The 16,257-nt window shown below is 34.4% G+C and overlaps 1 long non-coding RNA gene across 1 annotated transcript; it reads right to left on the bottom strand.

Moving 5' to 3' along the window:
• Nucleotides 1-104: 104 nt before the first annotated feature.
• Nucleotides 105-15,949, bottom strand: LOC130235324 (uncharacterized). Its single transcript, XR_008838382.1, has 4 exons — nt 15,702-15,949; nt 5,194-5,257; nt 1,820-1,920; nt 105-245 (listed from the first exon to the last, which is right to left on the bottom strand). It is a non-coding gene; the product is annotated as an uncharacterized LOC130235324 (long non-coding RNA).
• Between the last annotated feature and the right edge of the window lie 308 nt (nt 15,950-16,257).

Genomic DNA, 16,257 nt, shown 5'->3' with positions numbered 1-16,257 from the left:
AAATCACCCAATCTATACAACAGTCCCATCGTGATATAGATTCAATTCCAATAAATCATGCAGCTATACTGTAAATGTGGTTATGGTAGCAGCACTGACCTCATTGATGCTGACTTCAGCCTCCACATACTGCAGGCCTTTCTGGATGATAGAGATGAGGGCAGCAGGGGGCACCAGAGCTCCGTTGATGTTGGACTGGCTGATGTGGCTCTCTATGCCAAAGGTGAATGCTGAGTGGGAGAAGCCTGATAGAAAAAGACAGATCATGTTACCATGTAGTCCTGAAATAGTTCGATAACTAAAATAAATAAATAAATAAAAAGAATGTACTATTTAAAAAAAAAAATGTAGAGCTGTGAAATTATGATTTAACGGTTTCATTTGAATGTAATTTTTCACCACAACATTTTTGTTAAAAAAATAAAACTCACTCACTTTCGGTCGGCTTATTCCCTGCTTTATCAGGGGTCGCCACAACGGAATGAACCGCCAATTTTTCTGGTGTATGTTTTACGCAGCAGATGCCCTTCCTTTAAATACAATTTTTCAGTTCTATTTTTAGATGTATTTGCAAATGTTGGTTAGACACACTGACGATACGACAAGTGATAACTCTAATATCAATCTGGGATGTGTGTTTATAATTACACTGTTGATCAATTTGAGTGGTGCACATGGAATACTGTATAACTAATTAACCATATTGTTTTACATTTTACTCACTCGCTTTCCTTCGACTTAGTCCCTGAGGACTTCGCCACAGTGGAATCAACAGCCAGTATGTTTTAGGTTATTAAAAAAAAGTGTTAGTTGAATCATACTGTAAAAACTAAAACTATCAAAATAAATCTCACTCATTATCATCGGGTTAGGTACTGATTTGTCAGGGGTCGTCACAGCAAAATGAACCACTAATTACGCTGGCATGTTTTATGTCAGTGTTTCTCAACCACGTTCCTGGAGGACCACCAGCAGTGCATATTTTGGATGTCTCCTTTGTCTGTCTCACCAGGTCTTTCAGTCTCAGCTATTGAGCTGATGATCTGAATCAGGTGTGTTTGGTTAGGGAGACATGAAAAAAAATAAAAGATACAAATTACCCAGGATTGGTCAAATGTTTAAAAAACTAAAAAAAGATGTTACTCTCATATTGCCTAACCGTTTTTACATAGGCCTATTTAGGCCTTTCATAAGCAAGTTTTAAATACTCCTGGTGACCCCAATGTGTGAGCTTTTTAATGTGACCATTATTTTTATATATTATGTTTTGTTTCTTTTTTTCCACTGGCAAACATCCTATAACATTAAGACATATCTGATATTCCAACTTTAAGGGTGCTGCAACGTTGCAGGAGATATTGGAGTTGCTGGATTTACATGTTAATTCACAATCATCTACCAAAATACATAAAAGTGGCTGTTTATCTTGGATAGGAATAGAGTAAACATTCTAGTAACCTAAACACTTATCCACTAATATTCAAGAATTAATATTGCCATCTCCATAGACATCAGGGTGTATTTTATAAACCATATATGTACTATTTTGGCTAGTAGATGTGTATTTGAATGTCTGAAAACTAAAACACAAGTTATTTGTTTAAAAACACTCATAAATTGTGATTTGAGCTAAGCAGTTAGCAGATGACGTTCGTGCTGAACATTCTAATCACACCGGTGTGATTGTATATATAACAAGAATTGAATTTCACTGGTTTATGTTGGTCATATAATAAACAACTGATATTTAATTCCGCTGTTAATCGTTTCTCTTAAAAAACAGGACATTTTTTACATGAAGAGCGGCACACACACATACCTGACTCCTGCAGGTATCTGTACACCAGGAAATTGACCTCATCACTGCTGATGCTCATTTTGGATCCTGGGTAAACCAAGAGGTCAGGGTGAGACTGGAGCCTAGAAAACAGACATGTCTGTTACTCTTCTGCATATATTAACATTACTTGCTACAGAGAGTATGTGAAGAGTTCAGATGCAAAACCCTCTAAATCAATCAGACCTCTTTTTTTGTAAATGAGCATTTTCTACCAGGCTGATCTAATTAGGTTCAGAAGTTTCATTTTATAGATAACGAAAAGGTTATTAGCTAGTAAATAAAAAAAAATTTCAGAAAAATGTAACTTTAGACTAGAGGTAGGCGATATGACCTAAAATTAATATCACGGTATTTTTCATCTTTTGAACGGTGGCGTATAATATCATGGTATTACTTTAAATAGCAAAATAATATACATCTCAAGGAAGAACAGACAAAAGAAAATCACACTTCTATCACTCTTTAAAAGTTTTGGTTTGGGTCATTAAAAATGCTCAGTCTCGTTATGAGCTGATCTTCATTTCTCTGTGTTGGTGGAATAAAGCAGGCGAGTCAGCCGCACCAATTTATAAGCAGACAAGAGCATGATTCTCATGATGACCACCGGCGCAATACCGCTCTTTGTTATGAGCCGTAGTTTCAGTGTAAACTTAGTAAAGGCGAGTTTCTTTGGCGATGATGTGTACAGTATTAGACTTTATATTTAGCGGACATTTGCGCTGAACACGCGGTGAATGCAACGCATCAAGATTCAGGCACCTTCTCCGAAACACTCGATTGATCTCAGCTGGTGTATCAACATTACCTCATGTCATGATCGCTGTCATCTGCGCCATTATTTATTATTATAACTTTAGGTGAGGTTTGCAAACCTGTGCACTTTTCACACTTCAGCCGTTTGTATTTCCTGCAGTAACAAAAGCTCCCTGTTATCTCACAGCGGGAAGAGTTGAGTGATTGACAGCTAATACGAACCAATACAGCGGCAGGGCAGAGCGATTTAGCAAGTTTTTAGAGAAAATCAAATCAGATTGCACTACAACCATTCTATTCAGTCGCACAAATGCTCCCAAATATATTATGTGGGCGCATAGATTAAATTTCGGGCGCTCATGCGACCAAAATGGTTGCAATTTCGAGCCCTGTAGTATAAGGACATGTATTCAGACCACAACTGAACGTTTGAAGAAAATTGAATGCCTTATTATTTAGAATTAGCTATTATTGATGTAAATGCAGTTTAAGGTGCATAATTGATTTATTACAATATTGACGGTATTAGAAAATCCATGTCGTGGCGCAATGTCACACCGGTGATGACTATGAAACCGGTGTACCGCCCACCCCTACTTTAGACATTTCTTTGGTTTTTAACAAGGTAGATTTTTTTGCGTCAAAACCAGCTAAATCTACTTGTGCTATAAATTATTTTACGAAACATTAAACACATAAAATTTAAAATATATAAATCTGTCAAGTAAATGGCGGTTCATTCTGCTGTGGTAACCAAAGCAAAAGGAAAATGAATGAATGAAATCTGTCAAGTAAGTGCATTAATAAATAACATTAAAACTGACATTAATTAAATCTTAACAATCTGTTGTCATTTCTGATGTTTGAGTTTTAGATTTAATGTAAATAGAGCAATGTAAACATTGCAAAATTGTAAGCTAAGCTTGGTAGATTAAAATAATGTAGTGTAAAAAATTGTGAAATTGTCCATTAATCAGACGTATGTGTATTATGAAGTAATACAAATAATGTTTAGTTTTATACATTATATGTATCTTTTAAAAAAATAGCATAAATTAGCTAATAAAACACAAGGTAGGCCTACTGGGCAAAAAGGGGATGCCTCTCCGACAATTTTAGAAGCTGTCATTCATTCATTTTCACCATACTTAAGGTCTTGGTCTCTTTTTCGTCTCTTGTTTATCCTCATAGCATCCACGTGGGATAAAAGAACCCCCAATATCCCAATTTCTATGCACTTCTCTCTTATTATGTAATCTCCCAGCATACACTCGTTTAATGCACTATCAATCGTACCAATTTCATTAATCCACTCTTTCATGTATGCCATTCTGGGACATTTGATTTTTTCAGATAAGTCTAAATGTTGATTTTGAATGTACACCCACCAAACCTGGTCTTGATAACATTAAGCAATGTCAACTAAAGAGAAAACCGAACCTGACCCTCCTCAAATAAACGTTCTCACGGAAGCCCCTTTGAGCCCTGGGGAAATTTTCCACCCATTTGCTCACCACTGGAAAGAATTGCTAGGAAGCTACACGGTAGGGACTAATATCGTAATGGGAAGGTTTGCATGTGCCGAACAACAAGAGGAAATAGTCCAGATGTACTTGCACAGCCACTTATTTGTTCTTTAAGCCTCCTTCGATCCAATAAACCTTCATGTAAAACAGCAACCAATCACACAAGAACACTTCCAGTTGTTTACAACGTGTCAACAGTCTTTAAAGTGAAATGTTGCTCTATTCATAATCAAATAAAAAAACTGAGCTTATAAAAATAATGAAAAGACTCTTAAGCAGTTTACAAACCTAAATGGCTTTACCTAAATGGTATATAACGCTCATGCCAATCATAATCCATTAATATAATGGAGCATATGCAAACTAAAGCCTTTAAAGATTCATTTGTAATCAAATTTCAAACAACATGTGAATGTAAGTTGCATATGATTTTTTTAAATCATAAAAACAGTATTTAAATCAGCATTACCACAGCTTAAAGGCCAGACATACTTTTTGTCATACAATTTAAGATCTCAGTTTATCCAGGATATCATAATTAAGAATCAAGACATTTTGAAAACTGGGACAATTGAAAGTTGGGACAGTAAAGGTCCCATGAAGTGCATTAAAACTACATTTCTTAAACAATGTTTGACAATCTCAGCTGGAAGATGAAAAAGGGCGGGAAATGTTGTAGCTTCTCCCCTTTTTACAAAACAACTAATAGGGTTTCATTTTTATCACAGTGAGAGTGGTTGAGCTCAAGCGCATCAAACGCAAAGCAAATGAACGGTGTTATGAAATGGGCGGGACATACTAGAGAGCATTTGATTGGTCAAAAGATTTGATGAGAAACCGAAGTATGAGATGATGTCAAATAAATCATTGAGCCATTTAGGCGGAAGTGACGAACTGTAAGATTTGGATGTTTGTATCAGGTGTATATCTTCTAAATGCGAATTTTGTCACTGTTTTGGTACATGCTAGCTTATAGATATCCTTAAAAACAACATATAAAAAAAAAATAAAAAAACGATATTTTAGTTTTACAAGATGTTTAAAGATCTTTAATACAGCGCGAAACTGACTTACCATGATATCAAGCGTTGATTAGATGCTCATATTTTTGTTATTCATGGACCACAGTCAAACCATCCTGTAAACAATGAAAGAAACATTGCATTAGTTTTACAATTTAAGGAGAGTAAATATTTGAATTTTTCTAATACAGGAGTAAATGTTTGTTGACATCATCCAAAAGCACATTAAGCCTGCAAACTGTGTGGATTTATCATCAGAATCATTAAACTCATGTTTTTAAACATTTTCAAAACCTCACTTTTTTTCAACAAGTAAACAATGAGAAACTGACTGGCCTTTGGTCAAAAATTCCACTACGATGTACACTGTAAAAAATGCTGGGTTACACACAAATCAATTAGTTAACCTAATTGTTTTCACAAATGTAAGTAAACTGAACATAAAACTATTAAGTTGTTACACAAATAATCTACTCCTGAATACTCTAATTTTATTTGTATTTTTTCTTCATTGCATTTATCTATGCTTGTAGATGATTTATTATAATAGATGCATAATTTACTTCCCTACAGAATCATCCCAACCAATCAAAATGATGAACTCTTTCCAAAAGATATTCAAGTCTTCTAGTGAAATTGTTTCATATTGCAATATATAAATCGCAGAATAACAAAATATCCAATGGTACTTTTTTCCAGTACTGTGGCATGCAGGTCTACCTCAGAATTTACTCACACTCAAGTGGTTACAAACTTAGATTTCTTTCTTCTGTTCAACACAATATGCAATATTCAGATGCGCTTGGAAACCAGCGGCCACTGACATCCTTTGAAGAAACAAAAAATACTATAAGTAGTCCATTGCCGCTGTTTTCCAACATTCTCAACAAACAGTGTTCAACGAAAGAAGCTCAAATTGGTTTGGAACAAGTGGAGGGTGAGTAAATTATGACAGAATTTTCATATCCTTTTAAGCACTAAAATGTTACCCAACAAGCAAATTAAGCAGCAATGTGTATGTCCTTTAGTATAAGAGGCAGCTTTTCTGTACACCGTGTTATATGATTTGAAATGTAAAATTCTCATAAGCTTGGAAGACACATCCCTCTCTCTAGGGCTACAAGATATTGGAAAAATCTATTGTGATTTTTTTATATATTTTTTTGTGATAAATATAGCGATATTGATAGTTACACAAGATGGTTTGAATAGCTCTATTTGACGGTTTAATGTGGAGTCTAGGCTGCATTTACACTGCAGAGCTTGATGGTCAATTCTGATTTTGTGACTGTACCTGATTTTTTTGTTTACCCGCTTGCATCATCTTTTAAAAGTGACTCATATCCGATTGTCTGCTTTTACACGGCCAAGACGCAATTACCAGGAAAAAAAAAATAACTAACTAACTAAATAAATAAATAAAAGAGGGCGCCAACCGACAGCTGATAATAAAAGAGCAATCGTTTCTCAGTTCCTGTATTTAATCTGTTCGCAGGGTTTTAATTTTTTTTTTAATTCTTTTTGACAAGTTGTTTTACTGTAGTTATGACTGAAAAGTTCTCATTTGGCCATCTTCTTTAGGCCCCGTTTACAATAATACGATAAGGTTTTAAAACGGTGTTTTAGAATGAAAACGATCCGCGTCCACACTGGCGTTTCACCCAGCATTTCTAAACAACTCTCCGTCCACACTACACCACTGTAAACGCACATCATGTGACCACACACACCCACCCACCCATACACACACACAGACACACACTCTGGCATGCACTGCAGCGTGCTTTGAGCACATATAACCATATGAGAGCTGTGCGCGTCGCACTGTTAATCAAGGATCTACCGCGGGATCTATTCATCTTGTTGTCTATATCTAATGACATATTCCCCGACTTGAGTCTTTTGAATTTATTACTTGTTCTCAGGCAATGTGTCTTGGCTGAGTGCAAAGATTAGGTTAAGAGTTAGGTTATTATATTAATTAATGTAACTGCCTATACTGATTCTGCTCCTTTGACTGACTGCTTGACTTTATTTCCTATTTTATAAACTCATTGTATGTTATACTTTTATATTGGCCATTATTGATTATTAAAACTGATATTCAGAGAAAGAGACAGGGTGTGTTTCATGTTTTAAATGAAAGTGAAAGGAGGCAGTTATGTTATCGGCTCTGTTTTGTTATAAATATGCATTAAGTGAAGATGACGGTCATTTAAATATGCTGCTACATGACGCCTCAGCATTTTTGGTATCTGTTAAGGTAATATCAAAATGAAAATAGGCAGTTCCTCATATCATGTTTTCATTTTATTGTTAGGAAAGTGAAACAACGTAGCCAGGGTGATGTGAATGAGGGTATAGAGCACAACGTTCCCTTTGAAGATTTACCCGACGTGTGCTCTGGAGATTGTTTTCCATATCAAACTTGCGAAGTCTGAACTTACAAGAAGAGGATGCAAGACTGAACTTTGGGGCTTTTTCCTCAATATTATGTAGCCTACACAATCAGATTGTGAATGTCTGCAATGAAAACAGCCTCTTCAGCGTTTCCAAAATGCTCAGTTTTCGGCGCTCGAAAACTCTGGCGTAGTGTGGACGGATGGCGTAACTGTAGCAAAACATATTAGAGTAAACGGGGCCTTAATCTAGGCCTTATTAAACCAGTAGGCATTTTAATGTAATGTTCATGGAGTGATTTATGCATGTGATATATGCAATAGTTTTATATTAGTTAATATTGGTTACGTGGCGGATATTGCGCTCTCTCATCAACATGCTTAAATACTTGTGCTATATGACAATACAAAAGCTTTTTTAGTCCTTGTGTATGAGATTTAAGGTTTGGGACTGCTGAAGTCTGTTCCAAAATGAAAGCGTCAGACTTGACGTCATTCACTGTGGTTTTTAATGACGCGCGACTCGCATTGACAGGTAAAAATCCAATCTACCTGCATACACTGCAGACATAAGGGCACAGATCCATGCCAAATAAATTTCCACAAATGAACAAGACCTGAATCTGATTTGAGTAAATCGGAATCCATGCGTTTTTTTTCCTGTTTACACGTACATGGGCCGTATGCGATCTGTGCAACATGGGAGGAAATTTTTTTTTTTAAAAATCAGAATTGAGTGACCATGCAGTGTAAATGCAGTCTAACAGTATTCGGGTACAGAAATGGAATAATCTCATTGCAAGAAAAAGTTATATATATATATATAACTTTTTCTTGCAATGATATATATATATATATATATATATTACTTTTTCTTGCAATGATATATATATATATATATATATATGCTTTACTTTGTTTTGTCTTGTTTCTAGTCCGAAAAAAAAAAAAAATCTTAGACCCAGCAAAAATATTGTTTTATTTTTACCATCAGAAGAAATTAAATTAAAATTAAGAGTTTTTTGATTGTTTTAAGGAAAATATCTGCCTGTGGGCTAAGTGAAATAATCTTATTTTCCCTTTGAAATGTAGATATTTGGGCTAGAAACAAAACACAAATACGAAGACATGTTTTTTTTTTGTGCAAATCATATAAATAGTGATTAAATACAATTTTGTGGCTCATGGTCAACTGTAACTCAGACTGGACGCTGCATATCTTTGCGATGTGACTATTGTGGATGTGCACATTGCGATATTAATGCTGAAACGATATACTGTGCAGCTCTACCCTCCTCATATGATGCATACAGAATTCCACCTTTGATTTATCACCACCAATGAAATCAAATTAAACAATTTGGTAATTCACAAAAAAACAAAAAACAATATAAAACATTCCTTTTAACTGCATATTGGGTAACCATACACATTAACTTTATTTACATTGATCACAATATAACTGTTATTTACTTACTGTTAAGTATTGTAATAACCCCCAGTAACACTCCAGAGTTTTTCCCATTGAGTATCTCAATCAGTGCTATATTAAGGGTTAAATGGGGAGGCTCACCTTAAAATTAAAATGGTTTGAAGACAAAAAGATATCGTGAAGAATGCTGCAAACCTGTAACTAGGGCTGTGCAATTAATCAAAATCGAAACGCAATTTGAAACGTTGCAATTAGTTAAATCGCAGGAGGCTGCAATATAACACACACACACACACACATATATATATATATATATATATATGTATATAGAAACAAAAATAATGAATAACATCTGAGGTGAAGTGCTTTAAAACTAATGCGCTATGCATTAGAAAATTAAACTTGCAGACATTATATCGATTGTCGTGATCTATGCATTTCACAAGAAAATATTTAATCTTGTGTCACGATTCCCATTTGTTACTTACCACTCCCCATCACACCCTACGTCAAGAAAAAAAAATTAATTAGACTAGATATTTTCCCAAAAAAACAAAAAAAACAAAAAAAAAAACGCACAGCCCTAGTAGTAAATCTCCAGCTTTTTTTTTTTACTACACAGAGTCATAGTTCACTGACAAGCTACGCAATATTGCGTTCATAATTGCAAACAATTTAATTGCGTTATAATGAAATCGAAAATAGCTTTCTGGAGTATTGATAGCTGTCTGCGGAAATTATAAATCAGAAATAATGTTCCACCTTAAAAGAACAAAAAAAATACTAGATTTAATAACATATTTACTCCAAACTCACTTCCTAACTTTAGTGGAATGCTTCAATTAAATCCTGCTGTAGATGATTGCGTAGTCGTGTGATTATTGGTCACACTGAATCAGTGAAAGGAGTTAAATCTTTTGTTTATTCAGCAACTAGAGAGATTTTCTGTGCGAGAGCGCTCTGACCTTTGAAGGAGATTTACTACTCATCACAGAACCGTATAGAATTTACAAGCTACGCAATAGTGTTCATAATTGCAGACGATTTAATTAGAATATACATTTGTGTACATCTAGTCAAGTTATTCATCGAAACAGTGTCACATACAGAACAAATGTAGTTTATCATGTTTATTTTGACCATTTGCCATAGTCACCTTGTTGTTGAATTCATACAGCATCGTTTCAGTATCACATGGTGTACGTTGAAGGTTTTATAAATATAATCCTTTAAGCTATTCTGTTCAAAACATTGGGTTCAGATTAAAAATAAGAAGTTAAATTATTTATAAAATCAATTATTCATTTTTAAATGTGACCGTAAAGATATTTGTAATGTCATTAGGGCTGGGCGATTAATTGAAGATGATTTTTCATCCACATTTTGTCAGTAAAGCCAGTTGTGTAATCAGTAGTAAATAGGGCTGCGCAATTAATCGTAATCTAATCGCAATTTGAAATACTGCGATTAGTTAAATCGCAAGAGGCTGCAATATAAGATATACATGTATATATAAACAAAAATAACGAATAACATCTGAGGTGAAGCGCTTTAAAACCAATCCACTATGCATCAGAAAATTAAACATGCTAGACTTTTTGCGATGGTGTCGCAAGGCTTCGCAGAAATGGTATCGGTTGTCGTGAACTATGCCATTACATGAGAAGAAACGATTGAATCTTGCGTCACGATGTCCATTTGCCCCTTACGACACCCTACGTCAAGAAAATTTTTAAGAGCGGTCACAGAATTGTTGCCACATCTTACGGATTGAGCACATGCTTTAAAAATTAAAATCAGCTTGAATAATATTTAAAAAATAAAAAAAATCGCAAGTAGATATTTTCCCCAAATCGCACAGCCCTACCTGTAACCATTGATTTCCACAATTTGTTTTTCCTACTATGGCTGTCAATGGTTACAGGTTTCCATTATTCTTCCAGATAACTCTCCTTTTGTTTTGATGTCTCTCATTTAATTTTTGGGTGAACTATCCCTTAAAAACTAAACTGCAGTGATTTATTTGCTATATTTATATGTATAAACTCATTTCTTAAAATGACTATAGACTTTAGTGAGCTATAGTTCATTCTCATCAACAGGTCGATCTTAAAGGATCCCTTTGTCAGTAAAATGACAATGTTAATACTTCCAGAGAAGTTATCACTAGCAAAATAAACAATCTACTCAACAAAAAAAAAAACACACAAAAGTGCGTCTTTTCACACTCATTATTCCACTGCCAAACATAAACGAGCGTAAGAAACATCATGCTAGCACTCTGCCGGAAGCATTCTACTAGCTTTCGGTTAATACGCAACGTCTATAAACGTCACCGGAAATAACAGACTAAACAAGTGTGTAAACTGGCGATTCTAGTTTCCACATGGGACTGGTTAGACAGCAACAAGGTTAACTAGCATGTTAAATGAATGCTAGTTGTTGTCAACGTCCATCTCGCGTGCACAGTGCGAGGAACCGGTGTTGTGCCGAAATCTGTGACCCGTCGAAAACTGTGACCAGATGGCGCTGTTCAGTAAAAATTTCACTCGGGAACGTGCTTGTCGCTCATGCACGCGACCGTGAACGCGCAGACACTGAAATCAAGCGATCAGCGTCGAGCGGTGCTGTAAAAGGATGTTTTAAATCCTGGGATTCAGAAAACAGGTTCATGAAAGAACTTTAATGTAGTCCTGATATGTTGACCATCCAAATTCTTGTAAAGAAGAAATAAAAATAAAATATTCTCGCTGTTGTTGTCTCCTGATAGACTCGTAGTTTGTAGGTTTCGTTATGAAATAGTTTATGCAGATTCAAACTACTGACATATGACACTGTAGATCGGCTTCACGGAATCTGAGGTAACATTCATAGCCATCTAAATATTCTACTGCATATGCCAGATTACAATGATTAAAGTTAACAAAGGCAGGCAATCTTCTTTCTATTTGTATAACATTTTTACCATATATTAGGCTAATATATATTTTATAAACTGTGTCTGGAATCTGAAATTCATAGCAATTGAAATGCCATCCCTCTTTTATTTGTGTGATTATGTTTAATAAAATAACTTATGTCATATCTTATGCATCTAAAGCATGTTGACCAGATATTTATTTACAAATGCTGTAGTCACTGAATCTGAAATAAATTGCCATAGTCCCTTCTTATATTCATATGAATGATAATAATGTTTAATAAAATGACTCATGACGCTCCTCCATATGATCCGATTTTCTGAAATCTTTAGAAAGGTCATCGACTCTGACAGATAAAATTTATGCCTACAGAATTCCTATGTCTCTTTGTCTTAGTGCAGTCATTTTTCTTTTTCTTTAAGGATGCATTGTTGATGTCTTTGAGAAACAACAGGGTCAAAATCATTGGTTTGGAACAATGACAGAGTTTTCATTTTGGGGTGAACTATCTGTTTTTACTCATTAGATTCAGTGACTTAAAGATCAGATCAACTGTATCTAAGAATAAGTGAGAATAGTCAATATTGCTTTATAAAGGAGGAAGATGATGGACTGACACATAACCTTTATCCCTTTATCAAATATTATAATCAGTCAGCATATGGGGTAACCTAACATATTTCAATGAATTTCATGAGTCATTTTCAGTGAACATTAATCTATATACAAATAAAACATCTCAATAAATTAGAATGTCATCGAAAAGTTGATTAATTTTACATTTCAATATAATTCCTAAATTAAAAAACACTTGAAATATATCAATCAGTGTGTAATAAATCTATATAATATACGTGTTTCACATTTTGAATTTAATTAGTACAATTAATCACCTTTTTGATGACATTCTAATTTATTGACATTCACTTGTTTAAAGATATGTGGTCATCAATGTTTTATAAAACAGGAATAGGTCTGACACAAAATGAGTCGATTTATTAAGCATTATAATTAAGGTTATACAGGGATAACACACTTCTATGGCTATGAGTCTTACTTGTGTCACATGTAATTTAAACTCCGTATTTTGTATTTGTAATAAACAAACTATATGATTTTTTTCAACTCAATCTCATAACTAAATCTTTAGTTTTACCAGACTACCAGGAGACAACAACAACAAAATATCACGACTCTATTAAAGTTCTTCCTTAAACCTATTAAGAAATTAAATTAAATATTTATTATTTATTAGGAAATGAAAAAATCATACTTTAATAATGATATTAATAATGTTAATGATGACGACGATTATTATTATAAATATTATTATTAAGCAGGATATTGTTTATTTTATACTTTTAAAATTTTACAATTATTATTATATAGATTCGTATATTATATAGATTTATTACACACTGATTGATATATTTCAAGTGTTTTTTAATTTAGGAATTATATTGAAATGTAAAATTAATCAACTTTTCGATGACATTCTAATTTATTGAGATGTTTTATTTGTATATAGATTGATGTTCACTGAAAATGATTCATAAAATTCATTGAAATATGTTAGGTTACACCATATGCTGACTGATTATAATATTTAATAAAGGGATAAAGGTTATGTGTCAGTCCATCATCTTCCTCCTTTATAAAGCAATATTGACCAGACTCACTTATTCTTAGATACAGTTGATCTGATCTTTAGGTCACTGAATACACTGAACACTGAAAACAGATAGTTCACCCCAAAATTAAAACTCTGTCATCATTACTCATGCTTGATTTGTTCCAAACCAATATGAGTTTCTTCTGTTTAACACAAAAATATATACATTTTGAAGGATGTTGTAAACCTTGACATCCATAGCAAAATCCCCACTCTCCCCCACTGTATTTATTTTATTGTTATATATTTTTTATTTTTTGTAAAAGGATGACCTATGCCTGACTCCAATTTTCAAACACTTATAAAGTGTACAAAGTGTAGTTTTTCGATGTGATTTTTTAAAATTGACTTTATATATTTTTTGTTTTTAAGTTTCATAAAGACAGTCGAACTTTACCCTTTTGATAACAAATTTCTAACTTGTGACATTTATGTCTAGAAAAACTTAGCAAAAAAAAAAACACCAGAGGGAATATCAGTGTCATTTAATTGTTACGTAAACCAGTTGCTGACATGTAAACATTACTGCAAATTGTAGGGGGCAAGATTTCTGTAATGTCCAATTGCTAATTTTAACCCTGTTGTTTCTTAAAGACATCAAATATGCATCCTTAGAGAAAAAGAGAAATAAGAATTCTGTAGGCATAAATTTTTATCTGTCAGAGTCGATGACCTTTCTAAAGATTTCAGAAAATCGGATCATATGGAGGAGCGTCATGAGTCATTTTATTAAACATTATTATCATTCATATGAATATAAGAAGGGACTATGGCAATTTATTTCAGATTCAGTGACTACAGCATTTGTAAATAAATATCTGGTCAACATGCTTTAGATGCATAAGATATGACATAAGTTATTTTATTAAACATAATCACACAAATAAAAGAGGGATGGCATTTCAATTGCTATGAATTTCAGATTCCAGACACAGTTTATAAAATATATATTAGCCTAATATATGGTAAAAATGTTATACAAATAGAAAGAAGATTGCCTGCCTTTGTTAACTTTAATCATTGTAATCTGGCATATGCAGTAGAATATTTAGATGGCTATGAATGTTACCTCAGATTCCGTGAAGCCGATCTACAGTGTCATATGTCAGTAGTTTGAATCTGCATAAACTATTTCATAACGAAACCTACAAACTACGAGTCTATCAGGAGACAACAACAGCGAGAATATTTTATTTTTATTTCTTCTTTACAAGAATTTGGATGGTCAACATATCAGGACTACATTAAAGTTCTTTCATGAACCTGTTTTCTGAATCCCAGGATTTAAAACATCCTTTTACAGCACCGCTCGACGCTGATCGCTTGATTTCAGTGTCTGCGCGTTCACGGTCGCGTGCATGAGCGACAAGCACGTTCCCGAGTGAAATTTTTACTGAACAGCGCCATCTGGTCACAGTTTTCGACGGGTCACAGATTTCGGCACAACACCGGAGCGCCCATCCCCCCACCGCGCGGCCACAATACTACAATCCTGCAACACCGAGGCCTGCAGTTTCAAGACCACAGTTCTGGGACACTATTTTTGGGTCATTTTAGCACCCCCTAACCAACCCCACTCCACACGATAACCAACTCAAATCAGGAACAGACGCATAAATCTGTTCAATTAGTATCTTTCAGCATCATATTTAATTCAGGGGGTAATTTGTAACTAACATTTTTATTTTTAACTAACATGTTTCGATATCACGTACGTTACTTGCGTAGCATTACTTGTTTATTATTGTGCGTTTTAGCATCATTCAACAAGCAAGTAGTTGTCATTTCAATTAATTGCATTTCAAAAGGCACCAACTTTTTGTTTATGGTTAATAATTAACGTTAGAAAGTAATTAAACTAATTTAAACAGCTAGTGCTTATTTAAAACGAATAATACAGAAAAAATTAAAAGAAAGAAACATGGTCCAACGACCATAGTCCTGAAACTGGAGTGCCCGGTGTTGCAGCATCATGCTAACTCACACGCGCTGCAGATTCCCTCTGCAAATCCAACACTTTTAATGAATTATAAGTGCCGTTAAGATATTAAAAACGTAAGTGGAGATTATGAGGGCTAATTCGCGAATAAAAAGTTTATTGGATGTGTTAAAGGGTGAATGTGAGGCTCGTCTTACTCGTGCCGAGGCTTCCACTCTCCTCAACCGCTGTTAGCTTCAGAAGCTAAAGGGCTGAACAAACGTGGCAGTGCGCCGACGTAGATCCGACAGAAGGGTATTCCTTGGCTTTTCCAATCCACTGTTATACTTCTAGCTTCGAGTAGTGTCTATTTTTCCTGTTGTCCGTAAGAAATAGAGAGGAATAAAAGAAACATTTAGCAGCTTATGGACAGCCAGGCGCTTCATAGGAAGCCGACGGCCTCAGACTAGCAGTAGGGCGGAGACTTTCCAGGCGAAAATTAGGGAATAGGCCCATGTGGCCTTATTTTAATGTAAAAGTATCGGCAAAAGACGAAATAACTGGACAATATATTAACTTCAAAATGTTATTAAACTGATGTACACGCCAGAGAAGGCGCATGGAAGCGATGTGTTGCGCTTATAGTTGTTTTTAATTATCTTAGGGTGTTACATTTTAACAGAAGAACATGCAAGGCTTGAATTATCTATTCGTTTTCAAAAGCCGCTTATTTTAAAATATATACAGCAAACTTGTTTGAAAGTTAATTGAACC

Source organism: Danio aesculapii, chromosome 2, assembly GCF_903798145.1.
Source record: "Danio aesculapii chromosome 2, fDanAes4.1, whole genome shotgun sequence".
NCBI classification, from domain to species: Eukaryota; Metazoa; Chordata; class Actinopteri; order Cypriniformes; family Danionidae; genus Danio; species Danio aesculapii.
The sequence above is the reverse complement of the archived record's forward strand: the minus strand, read 5'-3'. Positions and strand labels throughout refer to the sequence as shown.